We start from the raw sequence: 25,214 nt of genomic DNA, 5'->3' as shown, positions 1-25,214 counted from the left end.
TCATGCCAGACTGCAGACCTATGGGCATAGTCAATATGCAGCGACAATTGTCTAATTAGCTGCTTGCAACAGCAGCTTGCAACTGTGCGGCATGCAATTGGCCAGAGCGAAAAATGAGTGGAAATTGTTGTTGTGGTTGTTGTTGTTGTTGAACGCACCGTAGGCGACACTACTAAGCTACTTGCCACACTTGGGCTACGAAAACGTGCCACAGTCGATAGCAATGCCATCACGTAATGAGCGCATTACGCACACGTTGACAACTAAGAGCGAGCGAGCGGGAGTAAGAAGAGTTGATAACAAGCCTGCTCTGCTCTGGCTTTAGCCTCTCGTTATCCTTGTCACATTATCGCCTTAGCCGAATAGCTGTGCGGCATCTTGAGCTTGCAACATTGTTATGGATAAGCGTAGACGACGTTGCCGCCGCCGTCGCGTTGCAGCCGCGTTTGTGGTTCTTGTGCACGCGCAGCGCCTGCGGCATGGCAAAGGACAATGCCACAACACCTACAACTAGTTTATGTGCTAGGATGTGGTGGTGTGTGTGTGTGTGCTCAAGTAGCGAAAGGCCTTAGGCTTGCAACAAGCTGTGGCATTTGTTTCATATATTTGTTGTTGTTGTTGCTGCTTTGCGCTACTTCAAGTTTTCTAGTTTGGCGCAACGCCAGCCTGTGGCACAGTCAGACAGCCAATGTTGCACTCATTTTTTTTTTCTATGCTATGCTGCGCGCTTTTTTGAGGCCACAAACGCAGCTCAACAGCCGCCGCCGCCGCCGTCGACTGCATTTTGCAACATGTTTGCAGTCCAGTGCGCCCGCCCGCCCCCCTTGCAACACTTGCCACTTGTGGTCTGCACCTGAATGTTGCAGGTGTGCTTCACACGACTTGTCAGTGTCAGAGCATAAGATTTTGCTTAGCTTTGCTGCTTTGTGTGTTCTATACGAAGTGCCACAGAGTGTGGCATGAATTGTTGTAAGTTATTTTACCAGCTAAAGGTCACAGCAGAGCAGCGTTATTTTATTTATTTTTTTATATTTTATTTTATTTATTTTATTTTATTTAGCTTTTTAATATCAACCATGAACATTCGACGTTAAAGAAAATTATAGCAAAAATTATTTAATATACATTTTTAGTTTTTTTTTTTTGGTATTTTTATATTGGTTATTTATTTAGTCTATTTATTTATTTTTATTATATTTTATTTTTACATATTGGATATATTATAGATATATTAGGCATTTGGTTGCCCTTTACCACAATTATTTTATTATATTTTTTCTTTAGTTAGTTAATGATCACAAACACAAAGCACCAAAAAATGCAACAAAAATTATTTAAAAACATAAGCAAAACTTGGTTGTATTCCTTTTGTATTTATGGTATTTTACTTGTTTTTATTTATTTTATTCTATTTTATTTATAAACTCTGTATTTGTTTTATTTTCTCTTATTCTAATTTGCAGCTCTAAATAATAATAAAAAAAATTATACGATTATATATAATTTATATAAATGAATTATAATTTATTATTTGTATATTTTGATGTGTAGGTTGAATTTTAAACGTTTTTATTTTTATTTTTTATTCTATGAATATTTTTTTAACTTATTAGTTAATTCAAACTATGAACAGTCGATGTTGTAAATGAAAATGATAACGAAATTATTTAACATACATTTTTTAAATTTAGTTTTATTATTTTTTGTTATATGCTATTTTTTCATTGTTATTTTTGTTCTATTTTATTTTATTAATTTAATTTCAACTATGAACAGTCGACGCTATAATAACAAAAATTATTTAGCATTTACTAAAAGAAGTATTCTAAATTAACTTTATTTTTCCCTTGAGTAATATAGTTATAGTTGCTATATGTATTATTTGCTCAACTTGGCTGCCTAATTGCCGCTCTAACTGTCTGTCCACCCTAACTGTCGCCGCTCGCTTAGTGAAGTTACAACAGCGCATCAAAATTAATGATGCACTGCAAACCGCTGAAAAAGCAACAGTGCATAGATTTGGAGCAGCTGCTGCTGCACTTGCTACGTGCCACACGTGCAACTGGACACACATAAATGTTTTGTGGCCAGCAACTAGTTGTTGCAACAAAATCAATTTAGGCGCAGTCCAGCAGCATTTAAAACAAATTAGTTACGCCAAAGTGCAGCTGACTATGCATAAATTCTATATAACGAGCTGGTTCTAGACCAAGCGCTGCTGTCAACTCTAGTGATAGCACTTCAAGTGATTGGCAGAGAGAGAGAGAGAAACAGTTTGAGAGGTGTTTGATTTGAACACTTGACAAACGCATTGTGGGTCACTAAGCCGCGTCTCTATTGTTGTCCAATGCCAATAGACACTTCACTTCCTTAGCCACACGCTCGCTCTCTTGCTCTTGCTCTCTCTTTCTCTTTCGTAGCGTGTGGCATGCGAGCGACTCACAAACAAGTGCAGTCAAGTTTGACATGCAACACGCGCTGGTGCGCCCACTTAGTGGGCCAAGCCACACTTTTATTTTCTCTCTTTCTTTACGCTCACACCCGCCCACCACTCTCTTTGCTGTGTAATTGAAATTACGTGACACTTTGCATATGCACTGGATTTAAATTGAGTTTCAAGTTGGCCACTGTTAGGGGCTGAGGCATGAGGCGTGGCACGTTTGCGTGCTCAGTGTTCTTTGTAGTTTCCGTTGTTGCTATTGTGGCTAACCTAAGGTAGCTGCCCACAGCTTAGGATGAGCTTTAACAAGTGCATTGAAGCATTCAACTTACCCACAATTCAAGGCAAGACAAAGTTGCACACGTGTTGCCACAAATCTGTAAAGGTAACAAACTAATTAGTAGCTAAATAAAAGCATTGCAAAAAAAATTATTTGTCAGAAGTGGGATTCGAACCCACGCCCTCAGAGAGGACCAGAACGCTCAACCAACCACCTTTCTGGGAAAGGTAAGAGTTTAATGCTCTTGAGTCTGGCGCCTTAGACCGCTCGGCCATCCTGACACGTTGGCGATCTGGCGTCCAAATTTGAGCACAATTGCATAGAATATGCCCATGGTAGCCAACATTTATCTAATCATTTTCTATTTAAGCGTTTGTATAATAAAACAAACTAAACAAAATTTGCGCTGGCATTAAATAGAATTTTTATTTTATGCATCTTTTATAATAAAGCTAACTAAACAACATTTACTCTGATGTTAAATAGAATTTGTTATACAAAAGCTTTATTAATGTTATAACATTTTATTTATGCGTTTTTCATAATATTTAGCTGCAACTTTATATACTTTTGTTACTTAAATACAGCAGCAAAAAATTAATATAAAATAAATTCAATAGAACAGCATTGAATTTAAGTTGCATAGTACTTGCTAATGCTAAATTTCGTTTTGCTGTTCTAACATTTTATTTATGCGTTTTTAGCAGCTAATATAGTTTGATAACTATTTATAGCAGCTACACAAATTATATAAAACAAATAAATAAGCATAAATTGAAGTGGCATAGCATATACAAATTGAAAATTTGTATAGCAAGCTAAACTTATGTAATTATATTTTAGTTATGCGTTTTTTTAATAGCATAGAACAACTATAAATAAAAGCATAAATATTGCTTGCATAGAATATTCAAATTGCAGGCTATATTTTACTAATAATGCATTTTAAATAACATATAGCTGTTATTAACTAATAAAATAAACAATTTATTTTAATATAAAGTCGCAAAAAATTAAATAAAAAAAAGTATTTGTCAGAAGTGGGATTCGAACCCACGCCCTCAGAGAGGACCAGAACGCTCAACCACCTTTGTTCGAAAGGCAAGAGTTAATGCTCTTGAGTCTGGCGCCTTAGACCGCTCGGCCATCCTGACATGTTGACAGCGAGTAGCCAAACGACATGCAGTTGGTTGAGCCTTTGTATTAGTGAGAGCAGAGAAATTAGATAAGCACACACGCACACACATAGCCACATGGCTGTGTGGTGAGTATACAAATAATAATAGCTCAGGCCTATTAAAATATGAACAACGTGGTTTGTTGCTATGCGCTGGCTACAGTAGACACGCGTACAGTGGTAATTGCTTAGGGGAATACACTTGAAATATTGCCTGCGCATATATCAAATTTGTTGTTGGCAATATTTTGTTTAGCTTGGGCGCCTAATCGGTTTTTACTGTGCGTACTCGCATTACAGTTGCCATTTTATGCTTCGCTAAACGTTTTGTATAAAGTGTAACCTGAGCAGCTCTTCCGGCAGGCACACAGTGCAATCAAAACGAGTTGCCTCATCATAAAAATCACAAAAACCGCAGCCGAACACAATTGATGCGCCACGGGTTGAAGTCAATTGCAGGCAGGCAGCAGCAGCAGTAGCGCCGCAGGCGAGGACGTCAGACGCGTGCGTTGGCTGCTGCCCAAGATGATGATGTTGATGAGGAGTTAACCGCAGCAGCCCAGCCCCAGCGCATACAACTGTGTTGTGAGTTGCATTGGTCAGTAGTAAAAAGTGTATACAATACTCTCACTTCACCGCATGGGCGACGAGGCCTTGCACCCTTCTCTTGTGGCATTGAAATCGACAGCGCCCCAGACACTTCAAACTTCTCATGCAAAACGCATGAAACAATGAGATTTACGTGCTGGGCAGGCACAGCTGTTGTTATGCCTGCAATCGGATACATCACACAGCCCAAATGGGATACATGTGCAGCCAGCCAGCCAGGCAGCCAGCCATGCAGTCAGAGTAACAAGCTATCACTGCCATTGGCAGACTTTCAATGGATTTTGGTTTCTGCATTTTAAATGGTAATGACAGACATAAGCCCTGCCAGCCAGCCAGACAAACGAGTGAGTGCCTGGGCTTTTGGTCAATCGAGCCGAAAAGTTTGTTGTGTTAATTTTCAATGCATATAAATTCATTGGCTGCAGCAGCAGCTCTCAGACTTGTGTCTCGAGTGCTTTGGCATCAGCATCGGCTTTCAATAGCCACAAAGCCAGGTCAGATGCTGTCTCTAGCCCTTTTAGTGGCATGTCAACGTTGTCTGGTAATCGAAACCTTTGCTGCTATTAAGTAATTGCTAACGTCAGTATTAATTGCTTGCAATTTAGCTGCTCAAAACACTTAAATTTAGCATGCAAAGCACAACGCGTGCTAGCAAAAACATTTTTTTAATAAATAATATATAATTCTAGTTGTTAAAAATTAAAATAAAAAAGTTACATTTACTTGGGCTCGTCCGGGATTTGAACCCGGGACCTCCCGCACCCTTAAGCGGAAATCTCCCTAGAACCACGAGCCAGTTGCGCGTAGCGCTTAAATCAATTGTCATTCTTAACTAAAGCGTGTTTACTGCAAATATAAAAAGTTTATAAACTTAATGACACACTTTTTTTATATTTTGACTTACATCTGCCACAAAAATAAAGAAAAAAAAAATCTACTTCGACTTGGGCTCGTCCGGGATTTGAACCCGGGACCTCCCGCACCCTAAGCGGAAATCATACCCCTAGACCAACGAGCCAGTTGCTGTTTGCTTGACTATTTCGCTTTAACAATCAGCGCGCTATGCAGCTTATGCTTGTAATTTGTTGTTGTTCATTTATTTTGTTTTTATTTTATATTGAGACGCCAGTAAACCAGTTTGATATATCAATTTAAATGCAGTGTGTGGTTTGATATGCAAAACGTTTGTAAGTGAACGGGTTTTGTTGTTATTTTTATGACGACTTTGTTGCGTGGCAATTACGACCTGCTAATGGCTGGCCATAGAGCTTGTTCCCAGGCCAATGACATTAACAGCTAATCAACAGTGTGTGTGTGTGTGTTTGTGTGTGCGGCGTTCCACAGTTGACCCAACATATGCCACATCCGCAAAAATTGCATTGATTGGCTGCGAGTTGAAATCTCTGTCCGAACTGCAGGCAGCAGCAGCTGTATGGACATAGGGAGCTACCAAATTATGCGAAAGGGTCGCTCAGCTCAGCCCATGTACATCCTTTGCACTCTCTGTAAAACGAAACGCCTTATGTCACTGATTGTAATCTTGTCTGTGAGCTCTGCTGCTCGTTAACATTATTGTTGTGCCGTCTGTTTAATGCATTGACCATTTTTTTATTTTTTATTTTGCTAGCTTTTTTATTCTTTCCTGATGCTGTTACAACTCATGTGTGCGCTCAAGAGGGGGAGGTTGACCCGCATAAACGCACTTGATTCTCGCTGTGGTTACTGCGACGCAGTCTTTTGGCAGGCACAGTGGGTAAAAAAGTAACAAAATATAAATAACAAAGTTACAACTAAAGTGCGCCTTATCTTCTTTGCGGACAAACTAGAAGTTATCTTCAATATTTTCCGAATGGACTTTCTTGCTGATGAACGAAGAACAAAGGAAGAAGACTGTAGCTTTTCGATTTTCATCAAATTACGCTTAAAAGACCCCTAAAACTTTAGTTGAATAGAAGTCCGCTCATGGATTCCTTTTTTTGTTTAAACTAGAAGTAATCCTAACCTTAACGCTCATCCGAGCATTTATATTTGCAACTTTGGCATTTTAGTTTATTAAACGCTGCCCCACTGTGCTTTGCCCACTGTTTGTGCTTTCTTTGTTGTATGGGCATTGCAAATATTTGATCAACTGCTTGACAGCAGTCTTGGTCCTCTCTCCACCTCACTGCACACTTATATGGTCAGCTTTCTTTTTTGTTCTTTTCAATTTATGTCCTTGGTAAACACACTTAAAAACTCTTGTTCTTGTTGTTGTTGTCTGCCTTTGAACTCGTTACATTTAACGTTCCAGGTTAACGTTTAGGCTGCGGCTCTCTCACTCATATGTACTGATGGCTTCATTAGTAAATTTTTAGGGGGTTGCAATTGCCAGCTTTATGTCTTAATTCTGCTTAAAAAACGTTGCATGGCAAATTTCAAGTGGTTGCTGCTCATGCTGAGCTGCGAGAGCTGCGGGCAACCCCCCATAGACCTCATTTGTTACGTCACAGCTGATAAAATTATGCCAAATATAAACCATGGCACGTGTCGTTGCTTTTGACATTTAGCCTTGTTTTAATGTTGGTGGCTTGTAAGTGTTGTTGTAATTAATACGTTAGCTACTCAATGCTGAGAGTCAAGTCGGTCGTGGGTTCATTAGCTCTGGGGCATAAAGCTCTACTCTTTACAATTTGTCTATTGCATAATTATGCACGTCAATGGAATTTTCATTTTCATTTAACTGAGCGACGTCTTTGACTCTAAATCATTTAAACTGCGCAGTGGCTTTGGCTAAGGCTAAGGGTAGCTCTTTAGCATTAGTTTCGTGTGTGTAGCTGTAGCTGACAGCTTTGCGTCGTTGGCTAATGGCACTAGGGATTTGATTCCGGATAACTACGTCGACTGACACTGATGGAGCATAATAATGCTAGTGTAATTATTTAAATTGTTAAATGCTCAAGACACACGCCTAGTTTTGGAATCTATGAGGGTGATGCTCTCAGTCATAGCTCAACATAAAAGAGAGAGGGAGTTGGTGAAATCTCTTTTGTGAATTTGGTTTACATTCTAATTTTTTAGAACAATAAAATTTCAACATTTCCAAGGAACGTTTGTCCATTCCGTTTTCTTTTGAACGTCATAGCTCAACATTAAAGCGTCCTTTATTTGTGGACATTATTCCTTTTTATTCCTTTTGGATTTATTTTAAGCATTGAAATTTAGGAATCCATCAAAATATTTCCGTATATTGCATCAACTCAAAGTACAAAAAAACTTTTGAGTCTTTTCAGACGCTCTTGCTTTTAATTAAAGCTTCCTTTGATTGCAACATTAACACTTAATGCACACGTCTCAGCTTTATAGACTGCTGGCACAGCCATTGTTGTTGCAACCTTTGACCTTTTTCGACGGCGGCCACCACACATTACATTGGCATAGCGCCTCCTACTTGGCTCGTTATCGTCATGCGCCTGTCTTCATCATAATCAAAGACGCGCTCTGTGCTCAGTTTGCGCTTCGCCTGCTGCGACCTTTAGCTAAAAAATAACACAACTCGTGGCTGTTTACATAACCATGGCGGCATGCCACTTTTGTAGGCGTAACCCACCGACAACCCAAAGCAGGCGCTGTGTTAAATTTAATGCACGATCATACCAAAGCGTTACCATATTCAGTCGAGGCCCTTTCATCAGTTCTTTTTCCACTCTTTTTCCTTTTTGGTATATACTACGATGTCGATCATTCGCAAGATGCTGGCGTTGATGTTGCAAAACCCATAATTACCGCGAAGACTTTGCCGCTGAGCTTGCAAATAGTGGAGCAGCCAGAGCTGGTACCGCATCGAGAAGGTGAAGTCAGCACGTTTTTCTCTCTCTCTCTCTTTCTCTCTCTGTGCCTGCCACAAAAACATGATTTAAAAGGGCAGGCGTAGCGAAGATTTTAGTGCTTTGGGCTCTGGGTTTTGTTGTTTTTGCTGATATGTGCGCCGCCGTTGAAAGTGATTGTATTTTATAGATTAGAGCGCTTAGAGTTGAAGCTTAAGCAACTAGAAGAGTTTTATATTTTAGAATGGCAAGTTGTTAAGTTCCTTTGGAACTTTTAACTTCTTCTTTAAAGCTGGAATGGACGTCTTTTCTAAAAAGAAACTCAGACTCGAAATAAATATTTAAAGTCCGAATCGATTCAAGACATCCTATCGGAACGGAATTACTTTATGTATATGCAATTATTTTAAAATCATAATCACGCCCAGTTTTCAAATAGTTTAGCAATTGAAGAATCTGTTCAAGACTTTTCCTTTTGGGTTTATTCCGCAGATTTTTTAAAGACTCTCGTGGGAAACGAACTCAGAACTGACCCGTGGCTATCTCTAGTATTTATGTTCGTAATTTAGAGCATAAACTTGACTAACAGCAACACGTTGAGCTGGCTTTTGAGCCAAAGCCAAACTACTACTATGGCAAATCGCGTATTATCAAAATGTATAAGGACTTAGCAGCTCACACACACACACACACAAACACATAAAGACTAATGCTGTTGATGCTGCTGCTGGGGCAGCAAGGCAGAGCGAATGAGCAGAGTAAGCTTAACGCCATAATGCGCCCCTAATGTCCACTGTGCAAAACGGTAAATGTATGAATTGGCTTTTGAGCTGGCCATGGACTAAGGGATTGTCACAGAGCAAATGGCTTTATGTGGGCAACGTAAATTTACACCTCGTAATCGAGCGCAGAGCAGAGCGGAGCAGCTGTTGACCCCAAAAAAAAAAGCAAAAATAAAAAATCTGTGGCACAAATTGTAAGCTAAAGCCTTGAACTGAACTTAACGTACGTATATGGCGTAGGCTCAAACAATTATATATAATCAACAGCTGTTTGCCCTTGCAACTGGAACTTGCAACTTGCATCATTAACTGATTTGCATTTCAGTTCGTAGCGCAAGGCGGCGGCATGTGTAAGGTTTTGGCAAACTTGTTTTCCCAGTTTCCCGCCTAAGAAGCTGTGTGGCAGCTGTGGCAGCAACAACAACGTGAAATAGCAATAAATAGCTAGAGCAACAACACTTGCCAAGTGAGATTTCGACCCTCGACTTATGCTTTGGTTTGTTGCTTTGGCTTTTTTTTTTGTAGCAAGCACGCCGTGACTTAAAATGCAAATGAAAATGCAATCATTGTTTAATCTCGTACAGCAACAGCAACAGCAGCAGCAACAGTTGCTGTTGTTACGATCGCCAGTGATGCAGCCATGGGTAACAATAACAACAACTTGGTTGCGCATGTTGAGAGCGAGCTGGAGATTCAGGAAGCTGCAGCTAACAGATACAACATTTTTGATAATATGCAAGACACAGCGGTGCGGGTGGTGTTGCTGCGTGGCGGTGGTGGCAGCTGCTTCTGTTGCTGTTTGATAAATTCTTGGCATGGCCAACAAGAGTTTTCTATCAAACAATATGCAAAATTAGATCGCATTGCGATTGTCATAAGAGCAGCAGCTCAACAACAACAGTTAGCTGTGGCAACAATGTTGCTGCCACAGTACAGTAGATACTCGCTATATAAAAGTAAGCGCAGCTTTCTTAACTGACATTGCTGACTTATGAATAATGTTGCAGCTTTCGTCATGGCTAACTCTCTCTTCCTCTTTGACTGCTAGGCTAGCAGTTAACCCCTTTAAGTTGAGCCCAGTCTTTGTGCTCAGTCAAGTGCGCATGTGTGTGTGTGTGATAAATCTTGTGCAAGCGGCTGGCTTTAATTTTATTTAGGAGTTTTTGGCTGTTGGCGAAAAATTTCACACTAAACGCAACGCACGTGGCAATGCCGCATGTCTAATGTTGCTTTTGTTTTCTTTTTTTGCCTGGCTTGGGTGTTGTGCATAATTGTTAATGAATTATGGCTACACATGTTATGTGGCAAGCAGCAGCAGTTGCTGCGTGCAACACAAAACAGTATTTGGCCATTTAGCCAGCAGCTTTAATGAAATTTTCATGCGTTGCGCCTTTGTTTTAATGCATGTGACACACACAGCAATTTATATATATGTGTGTGTGTGTGTAGTTTTGTCGCTTTGCCAACCCTTGTTGCATTAGTCATGGACTTATGGCCATTTGCAGCACCCACCTTGCCAACCACTAAGCGCTAATTGCTTTGATAGGCATATTTCTAATATTTTATTATTATTATATATTTTATAGCTTCGTCTAGCAGCCTTTGCTGCTTAAACTCAAGCGCCGCTATTCACACTTTGTTTGTTACCCCCCCCCCCCCCCCCCCCCCTTTTGTTTGCTGCATGCATAAAACATTTTTGCTGCTGCTTTTTCATTCATTTGGAATTGAAAAGCTTTTCGCAGCGATTTGTTATGCAAGCTTAGAAAACAAACAAACGAGTGAAAAGTACAAGACACAAAAAAAAAGTTTGGCAAGCCCAAAACCGAAACCTGACGCTCTCTCACAATTTGTTGAATGCCTCTGCTACATTTTGCATTTAACTTGCTTTAGACATTTCTTTTTTTTTTTTTTGTTATCAACTTTGTTGCTGCTGTAAAATGTAATTGCATATGCTGCTGGCTGGCTACGCTTCAAAGGCGCCACAGAGATCCCCAGCTAACATTTTTTTCATGATCCTGGCTCAGTTATTATTATTTTGGCTTTGCATATTGCAGTTCGCAACGGCTAAGCTTTAATTTCAAATAGTTTTAGTTTTTAAAGCGTAGCCTGCATATTTGTATTGTTTGCAGCCCGAAACTATTTGCTACAAAAGTATTTAATCCTTTGAATGTTTTATTGCTTAGATTGCGTGTGTGTGTGTGGCAACAACAATAAAACTTTTTGAAGCGCGTTAAACTAAATAAATAAAACAAAATGCATTGGAGTTATAATTTAAAAATGCAGCACAATACATTTAATACTCTTACCTCGAGTTTAATTTCAGTACTCACTTCAATAATTGCTGTTTAAAAATACATTTAATTATGCGCTTATCCTTACTTAAAGTGCCACAGCTGCTGGCGCTGCTATTAATTTATCTGAGGCAACTGTTTGTCAAAATAAATATGAGTTAACGTACTTATAGCGCATGGGCGACGTCACACACACACACACACACACACGCATACACTTGCCCTCTCTCACTTTTGCGTTCTCTTTAACTTCACAGTTGGATTGAAATAAACCAATGGATTGTATTGTTATCTGTTGAATTACCTCAGCTATATTTATATTTATACATATACACAGATATATTTTTTTATGGCTGCATTTTGTTGATTTATTTAAATGCACTTTGCGCGCGTTGAATGCTACGTGTCAAAGTATGAAAAATATGAATATCTGATGCACTGCGCTGAGCACATTAAAAAATATGTTCAAATAAGCTGCAAGCTGCAAAAGTTGCATGTGGCCAACTTGGCAATACACTTTAGTGGCAAAAATTCAGTGTCAAGCAATAAAAAATGTAAAATATGCAACAATATGCGCTATTATCCAAAATAAAAAGAAAAATTACATAATAGACATAAATAAATTAAAAAAAAATTAATTTTAGGCACTGCTATATTTTTAGTTAGTAGTTAGCTACATAAAAAATTTAAAATATGTGTTATAAGCGTAAAATAAAATAAAAATTAATAAGACATAAAATAAAACAATTTATTTTAGGCACGCTATATTTTTAGTTAGTAGTTAGTTACATAAAAAATGTAAAATATGTAATAATATGCGCTATTATGCAAAATAAAAAGAAAAATTATATAATAGAACATAAATAAAATAAAAAAAACAATTTATTTTAGGCACTGCTATATTTTTAGTTAGTAGTTAGCTACATAAAAAAATTTAAAATATGCGTAATAAAGCTAAAATAAAAAATAAAAATTAAATTAAGACATAAATAAAATAAAACAATTAATTTTAGGCACTGCTATATTTTTAGGTATTTACATAAAAATATTAATTATGCAATAATATGCGCTGTAAAATTAAAATTAAGATTAAAAAAAAGGCAATAAAAAAATGAAATTTAGGCAAATTAAATAAGAGACTAAAAAAAAATTCGCTCTAAAAATGAATAATTTATGTTTTTTATGAATGACTGAACTTTTGCTGCTAATTTTGTAATCCCTATGACTTTCTTTTGCTTGTTATATGCATTTAATATACCCCCTCTTAGCATATTTTGTTAGCAAAGTGTATTGCATATATTTATGCTTAAATTACTGGCATTTATGTATTGCAGCTTAGTTGGAACAGCTGTGTGCTGTCTATATTTATATAGACTTTAAACAAAAATCTTAAACTAATAATAAACAATATAAGCGGTTAATTAAATTGTTGTCGTACAACTTTGAAGTTTGGGTCCAGCAGCCTTAAAAATTGTCAGAGCTCCCCAAATCAAAATATGTAGATAAATATTTGAGAAATTTCTTTTTAATTGCACAAAGTGAAAATTTTGTGTGAGCTTTTTTAACTGTACCGGCCAAGCAATTGACGAGTCTGCTGACAGCACTGAAAGTGGGTGGGGGTGGGGGTGGGGCTGGCTGACTGTTGCATATTCAGCAGGCAACAACGTCAAGCTAAAAATATTACATAATTATACAAAGTAAGGCAAACGTAAGACGCGCGCACACAGGACTACAAGGACTCGCTCGCTCGCTGGCGTTTTGGTGTTTGATGACCCTGTTTATGAATACGTTAGCATTAATTAACTTTGATTTAATTAAACGTGCAGAGGACAGTGGCAAGCAGCAGCAGCAGCAACTGTGGCAGGGTCACTTTCAAGGCGTCAAACACAGGCAGCAGCATCCAACTCAGCAGCTCAAGTTGAGTTGACTTGACTTTGGGGCTTGGGCTAGGGTTTTTGGCTGCCTTGTTAATCTTTTAACCAGTTGCTGCTGCTTGGCGCGTTGCGCCTTTTGCGGTTTGCGGAGGCGCCACACACACAGCCAAGCTGGCAGCCAAGTGGAAGCGCCACCCCCACGCCTTTTACTCTTGGCACTCTTCAAGTGGAAAATCCTTTCGCCTATTTACGTGGCCTTAACAAGTCAACACCGTAGGCGCTACCAAAAGCAGCAAAACACAAAAAACTTTGCTTATCTGTTGTATACAAATTTAAGCTAATATAGTCAACTTCAATATTTATATTATATTTATTTTAATTGCATATTAAATTATGCTAGCACTATTATTGGTTTAATGCAATTACATATGCGCTTTGCTTTTGTGGCGTCTCCATTTGCTGCCCCTTACTTTTGTTTCATTTCATATTTGCGCGCTGCTTTCATAAATTAATTAATTGCCCTGCGGCTGGTCAACAACAAGAACAACAACAACGCTGGCCACACAAGGCAAATAAATAAGCAAAAATATTTACTTTAATTTATGTGGCAAGTAGCAAGTGGCACTGAGCAAATGCAAACTGAGACTACACTTCAGACCCTTTGCCCTAGTTAGCCCTCCCCTACCCCACTCCGTTGGCATTGCCTGCTTTCATTTACAAATTGCATTAGATTAAAGCGCGATAAAATAAAAAGCAACGCGCTCTTGCCATGATTTCGACTTATTTGCACTTACAAAAAGGCCAACGCGCCAAGCTCAAAAAAATGAGAATATACAACGTTAAAAAAAAGAGAGAAAGATGAGCAGGTTAGCTTGTTGTAGAAATATACAGTCGGGATATTATTTTCCACGCCTTGCACATTTTTATAAAAAGTCAGTGAACGCGCCACAAGGGAACGGGAGGGGGGCACGTTGCTTCATGTAGAACATGGTTAATTAGCAATTAATGAAGCGATAATGAAGCCAAGATAAACGACGCTGCTGCCTACGAATGATGATGATGATGACAACGAGCGCGCGGGCGTGGGGCGGCGGCTGTCGTCGCTTGCCAAAGTATTCAGCTTGCTAGCGTAAGTATTTTCATTTATTTTATTTTTCGTCGGCTGCTGGGCATAAGCTGCTTCATTTGCTGTTGCTGTGGTTATTTCTCTGTTTTTTTTTTTAAAGGTCTCTCCTCTCTTCCTGTTGCTGTTTTGTGTTTTGAACGCGCGCGAAATTGTATCGCTTCTGTAGAAAAATACATGCTTATTTATTTTTTTGCTTATGCGCCACACTCTCTCTGTCTCTTTCATTCAGCTTAATTAGTTTGCCGGCGCTGAAGCTGAAAGTTTCCTGTCACTTGCAGTGGCAATAAGGCGTTGCCAATTAGTCGAGCTTTGAAGGTTCACAGTGTAGAAATCCGAAACTCAAAGCTGGTCAAGCCGCTTGACCTTGGCAAGCTTAGAATAAAAAGCAGCGTCATGCCTTTGCCCTTATTAAATTTCTTTTTTTCAAATCTTTTATGTGAATAAATTGAATTTTGTGCAGCGGTGAGAATATAAAATATGAAAGACTCATTCTTTTCTCTTGTTTTCTTCTTCAGCTGTGACTATGGTTCTACATCTATTAACCATCCTGTATTATGGACCAATAGTAATACTCTCAGTTCAATTATAATTCATCTTTGAAATTCTTCTTCTTGAACATTAAGAAACCTTTAGCTTAGCTTTTAACTAAAGTAAGTTCTCTTTTAACCCGCAAAAAGTCGAATTATCTCTTAGAAGAATTAATGAATGAAACTTCCAAATGTAGAGTCTATTCAGAATTCATTCATCTTCCAAATGTAGAGTCTATAGAAGAGTTTATTCATCGAAAGGCTCTAAAGACTGCATCGTAATATTCTCATTTTTTAAAGCATATATGTGAAGCATATTCCTTAACATTAACAAGCTCTTAGTACAGTGTGTTTTGTTTCAATACTCGTAAGTCGAATTATCTCTATTTTCACATAGGTTATGGCAAAAACTATAAAAACTGTCTGCTTCCATTTTCCTTCTCAATCGAAACTACCACTACATGTAAACTCCCCTTCTTAGCATTTGAAATTGATAATCATTTACTGCTTAGTTCATTAAAGATGCAAATATTGATGACAATACTCATGAATATTGCATTTACGCATATTGCGTAATCATCAACTGCATTGGTATGCCCAACAGGTAATTCAGACTACAGCTGCTGCTGCTTGTTGTTTGGCGAGTCCATTAAACCTGTTCAAATAGAGAGCAACGTGCATTAGTCATAAACTTAATAGACTGTACCCCCAACCCCCAATGCAATGGCAATGGCAACTCCCCAAAGTGCGCGGGCAGACCAAAAAGTGTGCCGTCTATTATGATAATACACTCGCGTACTTGCCACAAACACCCCTTGCACCCTCCCGAACTACAACACTTTGCATGTCTGGCTGCCGTCTGTCTGTCCTGTCTTGACGTCTTGTAAAATGTAAAATCAACATTATTTCCTTCCACACAATCAACGATGATTTCTTAATAAAATGGCCGCAACAGTCGGCGTACGTTTTGAGTTTGGGGACAACAAGCAAGCAACAAACAACAACAGGAACAACTTGTGCATAATACAATTTTTGACTGAGCGTATAGTAGTAATGGTTCGTTGACTGTAGCTCTAGTTCCGCAAATGGGTTTTCGAATCTACTGGGTGGTGTACTTGTTTTCCTTTTTTTTTTAATACCCAAGTGTCCCCCGTCTCGCAATAAGTGCGCTGCGCAACACTGCACGCATACAAATGAGCGCATTCTCCAGTCGAATTCTCAGGTTGCCCTGCTTAGGGCGGGGAGGCAGAAATTGGGCAGCGACGGGGATTGGGAGCATACGCAAAAATGCGCGAACATAAATCGGAAATACATAAATTATTAAACGTCTTATAATAAGGGACGTTGTGGCGGCGACGGCTGCACGTCCCACTAGGTTGCCACATCTCAAGGGTTTGGGTACTTCTTTTGCTAATGAAGCAAGGACGTAAAGTTTATGCAGTGAAGGTTTTTGGAATATGGTAGAAATAGAAAAATAGATCGTAAAAAGAGGATAAACCGAAAGCTCCAAAGCTTTGAGGTCTCTTTAATTTACCATCGCTACAATTTCTTCTTTTATCTATCACTAGACGATTACTAGATTACAGTTGTCCTAAAAACAGACTAATGCATTTCGTCTATTAAGAACTCAATTCTTTCCATTAAATTTCTTATAATTTAATACAATTTGATTTGATGACTTATGTTCTATTCTATTCTTTCTTTCTATTCTTCTGAATTTCGTTAAATATTCATACATATTCATCTCATCTTCCTCTTGTCTCCCAACTTCTTCACAATTTCACCGAATTCATAACTTCTATTCACGGCATAAACGTAACATTGCTGACAAAACATAATTGTCAGTTGTGTTTGTCGCTGCTAATGCCAAAGTATTGCGTATTATTTTTTTCATTTATTTATTTACTTCTTACAGGATTTTTTGTTGTTGTTATTTTTGTCTGTCCTACACTTCCTGACTGCACTGACTGGCATTTTAGCTTGGGCTGCCACGCTTTGCTTGCTATTATTTTTATTTTACTTTATGACAACAGCAACTGGTGTGAGTTTCAAACTGATTGTATGACTGACTGTCTGTTCGTTCGTCTGTCTGTCTGTCTATTCATTCATATGTGTGTATGCATGTCAAGTAGCAATTGAGACGCAGGGCAGCATTTTTGGGTGTGCGGCAGCGGATTTGGATTCATCGTATATGACATCTGACTTCCACTTGTCAGAAAATATTTGCGTTTCAAAACAGAACGCGCGGTTGGTCCGTCCGTCCATCCGTCCAACTCCCAAGCTCAACTCCCATTCGCTCTCTCCCTTCCGCTGCTGAGAAGCAAACACGCTTTCACCATTGAGACTAAAATTTACGCACGAGTTGCAATCTGTTCTTTGGTTCTCTCTTGTCTCTCTTCATGCTGTCAGTTATAGATTTTCACATTGTGTGTGTGTTTCGTTAAATTGATAGAATAAATGAGCATAAATTGAAAAAAGAAATATCGACGAAACAAGCCCAAGCGGCGGCAACCCTCCTAGCTGTTGAAAAGGGTGTTTACCCCCAGCTCAGTAAGTTCTGCTCCTGGGCACATATGGGCAATTATTTAGTGCTTTGGCACAAGCGAGACTGGGACTGAGACTGAGACTCTCGTCCCCAAACCGACATTACTATCGATTTGAGGGTGCATTACCAGCCAAGGGACTGTGCGGGGGCAACTACTACTTGGGCAAAAACTTTCACATTGAATTGCATGCAATCAACACTGGCTCGCCTCCAATGTGCCAAACAGCAAAAGCACAAGAGAGAGAGAGAGAAGAAGAGAGAGAAGAGAGAGGAGAGTCATACACCGAGTGAAGTGAGTGAGAGCGAGAACAGCATAAAGTAATTTAAAGCAGCCATAATTCTCTCTATTCCCAGCTAGGATTGGCAACCGTAGCGCTTATTATTCCTGGACGTTGCCAATTCAATGGCAGCAGCGCTGGCATCGCGTGTGCTGCCAATTTGTTCAACATTCATTGACGAACGCCCAAGCTACGTGTGTGTGTGTGTGTGTTGCACTCGCGGCTGTCGTCGCTGTTTGTTCTCGAAACCAAATTTAGACGTAATTAAATGTGAATTGTTTATTTAAGGCGCACGCTCTTTCACTCTAACCAGCCAGCCTGACGTTCAATCAAGCGTTGCATGGGTTGAGTGGGTGGCTGGGCCTGCCTGGCGGCTTCTATGCAACATTTCCGACGCGACGGCTTTTCTTTGCCACAAGTTTTCGCACAATACGCCACAGAGAGACTGCTGCAATGTTGGCACTTTGTTATTATTGTTGTTGTTATTGCGGCGGCGGCTCGTTGTTGCAATAATTGCCCGCTGGCAAGTTTCAAATGAAAGCAGCAGTTGTGTCAAATTGTAAACTTTGGCGGTGGGGGGCAACGACTTAGGTAAACAGCTTGATTGACTTAAAAATGCATCAACCTGCCAACGCATATGACAGCTGCAGGGCCCAAAAGTGGGTGATGGGCTGCTTGGCTTGGCTGCTTGTTAATAGAATTTTTCATGAGCCCAAAACGGGCCCAACACATTGGCATTGTTGAGTTTTGTGGCTGCAGTCAAAGTTAGCTGCAAATTACTTTATAAGTAGTTAATTTGATTGGCCCCCCACCTCCACAACCATAAAACTGAGTATGAGGCTAGGTAGACACAGGCAAGTTCTGAAGTTAGCCTTTATCGCTGGGGAGTCAACTTTGGTAATAATGTTTATGCATAGGCGAGCGAGCCTGGTATAAACTTTAGGCTTAAGTTTATGACTTGAAAATCTAGAACATGTAAATAATGCCACAGGTTCAAATATTTATGACGTGGTTTAGCTTAAAAAGTTCATTATAAGTAAGCTGTTCAAATTTTAAAGGGAAAGAGAGCGAAAAATGTAAATACAATAAAATAGTTCAATATTAATTGTGTCGCAAGTCAAAATTCAGAGGCTGTCCAAAGAGATAGAGGGAGATCTAAGGAGTGTAATTTAATGAGAGAGAGAAAGAGAGTGGTCAAAGATCATAGGAGAGTAATTTAAATAGAGAAAGAGAGAGAGAGAGATCTAAGGAGAGTAATTTAAAGAGAGAGATCTAAAAAGAGTAATTAAAAGAGAGAGAGAGAGAGAGAGTACAGGAGAGTAATTTAAATAGAGAGAGAGAGAGAGAGAGAGAAATAGAGAGAGATCGAAGGAGTTATTTAAAGAGAGAGACAGAGATCTAAGGAGTTAGTTAAATAGAGAGAGTGAGAGATAGATAGCTCTAAAGACATAGAGAGAGTGAAAGATAGATCTAAAGAGATAGAGAGACAGAGAGAGAGAGAGAGAGAGAGAGAGAGAGAGAGAGTGCGAGATAGATAGATCTAAAGAGATAGAGAGAGTGAGAGATAGGTCTAAATAGACAGAGAGAAAGAGAACAATAACTAAAATATGTATATCCAATATATTTTCCTAATCTTTTCAATATTTTAGCAACATGTCAAAGTTCCTAAGCTGTCCAAATTTCAAAGAGAGTTTTCCAAATACAACCAAAATTTAGTGGATATATATATTTTCTTATTTCCGCTATTATATTATTATAATAGCCTCGTAGTCCACCTGCTGTGTTGTGCCCCATTAAACAAACGCTGCTTAGAGTTTCTATTTCAACCCCACAAACAAGAATTCAGTTCTTAATGATTTAGAGCAACAACAACAATAACAACAAAACGACAACTACAACAATTTTAGCCATTTATCAAGCAATTAGCGACATAAGAGTAAACATGTTGAACACAGAACTGAGTTCGCGTTCACTGCTGCTGCTGCTGTTTGTGGCAAAGGCAAATCGCAACCACTGTGTGCGTTGCATGCCTCATAAATTCACACACAGTGCCCCACACAAAATTTTGTAACCCACCCTAGAAAGCGCAGCAGGCTTAAGGACAAATGCAATTGCATTTTGGGCAGGGTTCGAACCTGTTTAAAAGCATTGCTCATTTTATTTTTCAAAACAAGCGTAGCCAGGATACGAACTTGCCACACTCGCTCTGTTGCAACTTGCAGCGAATTTGCAGCTTTTTTTGGAAAACCAAATGCGCATGACTGATCCGCCACGTGCCACATGCCACACAGGATATTAATTTTATCGGCACACACGCCGCTCGCTCGATAATGCGCCTGTAGTCAAAGATAGCAGCAAACCGAAATAATTCAAATCGTAAACGATCAAAATCTTTCAAATTAATTCTCAGCAAATTCATTAAAACCAAAAATCACATTAACCCAATAACTAATTTCACACAAAACGCTGCCAAGTCAACCAAAAGTAACAGGAAATTGAAATAGTTAATGTGCCGCATGTCCTAGCTAAAGATAAAGCGGCACACGCCACAGATCGTTTAATGAAAACCCCTTTTAAACTTTAAGCTCTTGGGTGTTGTAATTTTAAAAAATATTTAAATATCTAAAGAAAATTTAAAATAATTCATATAATAAAATAAATGTTTAACCCTTGTGTTGTATATTTATATCTATATGCATTGCAAGCTTTAAAACTATTTGAAAATAAAATAAAAGCTTTAATAGGAAAAGATTTAAATTTCTTTTAATTAGGAAATTCAATAACATTTCGTTTGGTAGTTAACATAAATATTTTTTTGAGAAAGTTTTAAAATGAGTTCAGGAGTAAATTTTATATGGTTGAAATGAGAAAAGAATAATCCATGTATATTCTTTAAATATTATGAGCATTGAATAGTTATTTTTATGCTTCTAATATCAATAATTTCGTAGGTTTTATTGTTATTTGCACGCTTTCGCTTTTTACCTGCGCCCAGCCACGCAAATGAAATTGTAATTAATTTAATTAATATAATTTTAATATAAAATAGTATTTAAATAATTTAAAGAACTTAAGAACATTGAAGACACTTTCGCATGGTATGAAGTTCAAATTAACCCTCTAATGACAAATGTTCTAACGCTTGTTGCATTGTAAGATTTGAAAAATGTTTGAAATTCTTTAGAAAATTTAATATTATAAATTTTAGTTAAAATAGGCAACTTCTATTGCTTTTTTGCTGTAACTAAAGGCAGACTCGTCTGCATTGCGGTGCAGACATCATTTATCAACTAACCAAACAAATCAAAACGAGCGCCGCCAACCCCAAAAACAGGCTGAAAACCATAGCAAATAGTAGTAGAAGCTGCTGCTGCTGCAAACTGTTTGTTTGTGTAAAAGTGAAAAATGATTTGAAATGGATTACAAGCTGCTTTCAGCAGCAGCAGCAGCAGAGCAAGCAAAACACAAAAATCTATTTACGAAAACTTTTGGTTTTCGGGTAAATGCAAAAACTCTGCTATGCTCTGCTCGCTATGCGTGTGTGTGTGTGTGTGTTTTCATTTTCATTTTCTGCACAATCACTTAACATCATTAAAATGACGCGTAAATGAAAATTACGCTTGGCGGGCGAGACTGAGACTCAGAGCAACGAAAATAGCGAAAGCGTTGACGTTGGGCTGCTAATGTCGTTGGCACATGAAAATGCAGCAAGGACCCCAGCAGCAGCATCATTCATCAAGGATTTAGTTAAACGACGGCTAGCGTCTGTCTGTGTGTGTGTGTGTGCGAGCTGTGGACCGAACCATTCATCATCATTCGTCTGGGATTATGCTTTTTAAACATACGATTGCTGTCAACATTGTCAGTTTCTAGTCTGAGCTTTGCATGCACCACCCACCCACTGCCCCCTTCTAATGCACGCCCATAACTCGACTGCTTTGCTTGTTTGCTTTGAGTTGCCATAAATCAATCAATCAGTTTCAATGTAAGCCTCATAACAAATTTCTTGCTCTCTTGTTGTATTTTTTTTTATATATTTTTAACAAATATTTATAATAATTTTTGTTGTGCTGGTTTTTTGTGCAAGGATTAGCAACAGCAAACAGCTCTTTAGTCCCAGCAAACAACCAAACTGTCTGTCTGGCCGTTTGTCATGCTGACAATTGGCTTTGGACGCCCATCGAATGACTTGGCTAACAATGCCAGGCAAACATGGGGAGGGGGTGTCACATACACAGTAGCAAAGCCGAGGCTTGTCAAAATCACAGACAACAAGGATAACAAGTTGCTTTGGTCAAACAGAGCGACAACTGCAGAGACAGCAATAGGGAGAGCCAAAAAAAAAAAGAGCGAGAGCGACAGCGAGCGGGTTAGAGAGCTTTGAATTAATTGCTAGCCTGTTGCTAAACTCTTTAAGCCTTGAGAGATCACAAGTCACTCTATTTGATTGCTAGGTATCTATCACTATCATAATATCATTGTTTAGTTGTAAGCTTAGTTTAGTTGGGCTGATTGCTTTAGCTGTCGGAGCATGAAAACTATAAAAAGTTAGTTCAAGTTAGTTAGTGGGCAAGTAACTTTTAATTCAGTTCTAAGCGCGGCTCAAACATGAAATAAATATTTATTTATTTTATCCAGATGAGGTCCGTACAATTCTTCTAACTATTGTACATACATTTTTTTTTTTATCAATGGATAAGAAAAGTTTGTGTAAAGCCCTCAGGTTTTTTTCTTAGGCGCGCTTGGCACTCAAATGCCCTCGAAATTTTTTGAAAGCGACCCCCGGGACACAAATTCCGAACAGACCTGCATTTAAATGCTTGGATAAATATTTAAAAAAAATATAAAAAATTATTATAAAACCGCAGCTTTTATCAACAACATTAGAATGTTTTTCTTTTTCATATTTAACTGTACACATTGGCTTAATTCTGACTCACTCCTCAGCCATTTCCGTTGCAAATAAGTTAAGACAACTAAATGTGTTTATTAAATTAGCAGCTAAGAGCGACCCACACAGCGACTTCAACGTGTGGCGCACAATTATCATAACAATAACTCAGAGTGGAGCTCAAAGACTTAAATTACGCATCCAATGACAAGTTTCTGCTGAATACATTAACATTAATACGAATTTGCAACATAAATTTGCGTGCAACGTTAATTATTGATTGAATAAACCATAACAAAGAGTTGAGAGCTGCGAAGAGCTTCTCAGAGCTTGGAGCTTGACCTTATCTTCAAGTGTGAAACGTGTTGAGCTTCGCAGCCACAACAATTGGCTGAGTTATTGATGAAAGCGCAGTGAGTCATTGGAAATCGAAATTGTAGCTGCGGTTTCACCCAAAGCTGTGTTAATTGCTGAGCAATATAAATTAAAGAAATGCAAATGAAACTCAAAATGCCGTCTGGTACTTTCAATTAGCCGCGCCTGGCTAAACAGACTGTAGTCCGGCTCTAGAGTTGCCAACGCCACTTGAATAATTCAAAGCAAATTATACGACAGTTGCCTGCACTTAACCCTTTTTCTCTACTGCCTCTTTTTTTTTTTTGGTCAACTTGAGGGCTGTCTATAATTATTTGCACTTGCGTAAGTCAAAGTTTAGGAAACCTGAGCCAGCAAAAAAAAAGGCAAACCAAGTGCTGTCCAGGCAAATGTCAATATTATATTTAAGACGCCTTTCATCACAGGCACTAACGGTAAAAAAAAGCAGGCGACTAAAACAAATTCATGAAGTAAAACACACAAATCAGAGAAGCAGCTAAGAAAAAAAAAAAAGGTAAACGCAGCTTCTTGTGGCTCTTTGTGCTTCACAGTTGACAAGAGCAGCAAGAGCGAACGGGAAGGGGGTGTGCGGCAGGGGGCTACAAAATATTATAATTACCCAGCGAAATGGAAATAAGTTCTGGCATTTTAAGTGCCACAACGATCGGCATAAAGATGTTGCAGCCAGCGCCTGCGAAGTTTACATGAGTCAGTTAAGCAGCAGCCCAGTTACTTACCATAGTTGGAAAAAGCTAAAATGAAAGAGAAGAAAAGTTTGCAAATTAGTTATAAATTTAAGAAAAATTAAAGTTTGCTGTTAAGAGTATTGTACTAAGTGTTTAAAAATTAATAAAACGCAAAATCCCTCGCAAACTTGTTATGGCAAACAATTATGCGCATTACTCAACTATTTAAAATAAAAAATCCTCAAACTTATCAAGAATTATTGCGAATTATAACCTAAACATTTAAAAGATATTTGCTACCAAAAAAAAATTTTATATTTTATATATTTACAAGAGCAAAACCAATTATTTTAGAAAATTTAAACAGTAAATAAAACACCACAGTCATGATTTTTTAATTACAAAAAAATTAATTCAATAAGTTAAACTTTTTTATGCAGTTTATAAATTAAGAAAATAAATTAATTTTGCTGTTTTAAGAGTAATGCAGTGTTTAAAAATAAATCAAAAACGCAAATCCTCCAACATATTTTAACAATTATGCGCACACTCAACATTTAAAATAAAAAATGTAAAAAATCCGCAAACTTATGCCAAGAATTATGCGTATACCTAACATTAAAAAATATTTTGCTACCAAAAAAAATTATTTTCATAATTTTTATATATTTTTATAATTCTAAAAAGCGCAACAATTATTTTAAAAAATAATAGAAAAATATTAAAAGCAGCAGCAGTTTATGCTTTAGCCAGCTCAAATTACTTACAACAAATTTTTTCGCACATAAATTTTTTGTAAACAAATTAGCTCAATAAATATTTTTTTAATAAGCTTGCTTTTAATCAAAAGCACAATTTTTTAAATTTATTACACTTAAACACTTTGTTGCATTATATATAATAATTAACTATATAATTGCTGTAGTCAGCCCAATCGTTAAGCACAACTTTGTCATTTTTATAATAAAATTTATTTGGATTTGCCAACTCTGATTTTAATGCCTGTGCAGCTTTCTAGTTAAACAATTTTATTGCTGCTCGACTCCCAATGCAATTTGTAATCAAAGCAAGTCAAGTAGATGACGCAGCACGAAAAATTCAAAGGCCATCAAACTTGCAGAAAACTTTTCGATGAAAATCTGCCACAATGTCAGGCTTCAGTTTCAGTTTCGAAGCTTACAACAAAATGTGAGATTGACTAAAATTGTCATGGGCGGCCAATTAAATTGTTTTTGCCATAAAAATGTGCAAGGAAATAGTAAAAGTAAAGCTAAAGCTGCCGATATGGGGCACGATCCGAGCGTTTTGATAAAACAAAAAAAAAAGCCAAGCGAAGCGTCAAGTGAGCGAACGAATTTTATCACACACAGCACAGTTAGAGAGTGGGCTGGGGTGGGGCGTGGGGTGGTTTGGGCCTGTCGCATGACATTGCACGTTTTGCGCATTCGTCTCGATTGCAGTTTAGTGCAATCAAAGAGGATTCATCAGCAGCAGCAGCAGCGGCAGCAGCAATGTCCAGCGAAGCGTTTA

General features: G+C 38.1%; 3 non-coding genes across 3 annotated transcripts; all 3 read right to left on the bottom strand.

Moving 5' to 3' along the window:
- Positions 1 to 2,874: 2,874 nt before the first annotated feature.
- Positions 2,875 to 3,001, bottom strand: Trnal-caa. Its single transcript has 2 exons — positions 2,964 to 3,001; positions 2,875 to 2,919 (listed from the first exon to the last, which is right to left on the bottom strand). It is a non-coding gene; the product is annotated as a tRNA-Leu (tRNA).
- Positions 3,002 to 3,752: 751 nt separating this feature from the next.
- Trnal-caa lies at positions 3,753 to 3,874 on the bottom strand. Its single transcript has 2 exons — positions 3,837 to 3,874; positions 3,753 to 3,797 (listed from the first exon to the last, which is right to left on the bottom strand). It is a non-coding gene; the product is annotated as a tRNA-Leu (tRNA).
- Positions 3,875 to 5,452: 1,578 nt separating this feature from the next.
- Trnap-agg lies at positions 5,453 to 5,524 on the bottom strand. The gene has a single exon. It is a non-coding gene; the product is annotated as a tRNA-Pro (tRNA).
- Between the last annotated feature and the right edge of the window lie 19,690 nt (positions 5,525 to 25,214).

The sequence above is a fragment of the Drosophila busckii genome, chromosome 3L (assembly GCF_011750605.1).
Source record: "Drosophila busckii strain San Diego stock center, stock number 13000-0081.31 chromosome 3L, ASM1175060v1, whole genome shotgun sequence".
NCBI classification, from domain to species: Eukaryota; Metazoa; Arthropoda; class Insecta; order Diptera; family Drosophilidae; genus Drosophila; species Drosophila busckii.
This window is presented reverse-complemented; position numbering and strand designations above follow the sequence as displayed.